A 2,030-nucleotide genomic window follows, 5' to 3' on the forward strand; every position below is an offset into this window, starting at 1 on the left:
AAACGCTGTATGAGCGCGTAGTGAGCGTCAAAAGATCCCCAAGAACAAAAGAACTCTACTTTTGCACAAAAAACAAGGAAGAAAGCTTGCACGACATGAAGCAAGAGACTAATTGGGTGCAATCTCCCCCCATGCCTTGTGTGAGCGCTCCACAAAGCATGTATTTTATATATTATTCATCTTCAAGCTCAAAAAATAGGCCAATTTACAATTAGCACGTGTTAGCTTTTTTGTTTACTTTTGTGCCACTAAAGAATTAAAGCTATTGGCAGCCCAAGGAGTCAGGCGGTACCCAAATACAATGTCCAATACAAATATTTAAATCGTGTGCCCATGCGCTATCGTATTGCTGCGCATTCGAGGTGTGAAAACCATCCAAAAGTTGTGCGTGTGATTAGATACTTTGTACATACTTAGTTGTTATGTTTGCTCTTTCATTCTATGCTGAAGACGGAGAAGAACAGGGAGTTTTGGTAGACTGGTAACTCGAGATGCAATCTCATGGGCTACACTTATTTCAAGATATGCCGATTATGGGCTTTGTGAGGATGTTTCCAACATCTACAACTGGATGGTATTTCTGCTGATGCTAGTACATTTGTTTACAGCCTGAAATCATGTAGCATCATAGGAGCTTTAGATACAAGACGAGAACTTCATGTAGAGATATAAAAAAGGGGGCTAGATAATGAGTTTCATGTTGGCAATACACTTGTGGACATGTATAACAGATGTGGTCGGGCTTCAAGCATGTGGCATTCTTTGGGCATGACTGCAGCATATTGAGCTCATCTTTGGTGGCATGGATCCTAGACATTACATTGGACAACATACTTACGTGCCAGTCACACAAAAAGGCTACTGGCAGTTTGATATGGGAGACTTTCTCGTAGGTGGAAAGACAACAGGTTTCTGTGCCAATGGCTGTGCTGCTATTGCTGATTCTGGAACATCTTTGATGGCTGGGCCAACGGGAATCATAACAGCTATAAATGAGGCCATTGGAGCATCTGGTGTCATGAATCAGCAATGCAAGGCCATGGTGTCTCAATATGGTGATAAGATTATTGAAATGGTTAAGCAGCAGATCACAGAAAAGATATGTGCACAGTTTGGCATGTGCTCCCAAAGAGCAAAGGATTTCAGCCCAGATATTGCAAGCGTACTTGAAGGAGGTTTGGTCGATACAAAAAAAAATGTGATTAATGCTAAAATTGGCCCGCTTTCTTGGGGGAAAAAGAGGCTTTTCTGGAAAAAGAGGGATCGTTGTCTTTGGGGGAGAGGGACGACGAACTTCTAGGAGGAGAACAGAGAAAGGATGGTTCCTCCCCCTATCTGCAATCGAATCCACAAGGTACCCTTTGACGAGGATGTGCGCAATCTTGAATATTCTTGGAGTGGCCGAGTGGCTCAAGTTAGCTCCAGAAAGACAAGGATGCTACTGTGACAGAGAGGTCGAAGGTGAAGAAGGACGAGGATGAAGAGGGGACGAAGCTGAAGAAAATTACAGAAAAAAAAGGTGGCTTTTTCTCGAATGGAAGAGAGAGGCCTGGGGTGAACCCTGTCGAACAAGATTCAGAAGAGGACGTCGCTACTGAAGACAAAGAGAAATAAGACAAGTTCAGACGGAGGACTACAAAGAGAAGAAGATGACGAGGCTACTGCGAAGAAGGGACGACGTTGGAAATTGACAATAAAGGAGGGAGATTGACTATGGAGGAACGACAATGGAGAAAGGAGCCGACAACAATTGACAAGCCTACGGAGGATGTGCAAAGGAGAGGAATGAGTCGACATTGGATTACACTGATTAAGCTGAGGTGATGAAGAGCTCGACGAAGCATATTGAGGTGGATGACAGGAGGAAGGAACAAAGGAGTTGCAATAGTAAAAGATAAAGAAAAAGCTGAAGACAGGAGTGAATGCGTATCGAAAAAGAAGCTACAGTCAATGATGAAATATCTAGACAATCAGACGATGACAAAGATCAAGATGACGACCCCATCTCCACTGCCAAAGGCCCGATAATT

General features: G+C 43.3%; 1 pseudogene; it reads left to right on the forward strand.

Annotated features, from left to right (window-relative positions):
• The first annotated feature begins 802 nt into the window (after positions 1-802).
• LOC148030967 (phytepsin pseudogene) lies at positions 803-1,614 on the forward strand (annotated as a pseudogene).
• The last annotated feature ends 416 nt before the right edge of the window (positions 1,615-2,030 follow it).

This window comes from Lygodium microphyllum, chromosome 9, assembly GCF_053477565.2.
Source record: "Lygodium microphyllum isolate KBCC chromosome 9, Lygodium_microphyllum_v1.1.10, whole genome shotgun sequence".
Classification (NCBI taxonomy): Eukaryota; Viridiplantae; Streptophyta; class Polypodiopsida; order Schizaeales; family Lygodiaceae; genus Lygodium; species Lygodium microphyllum.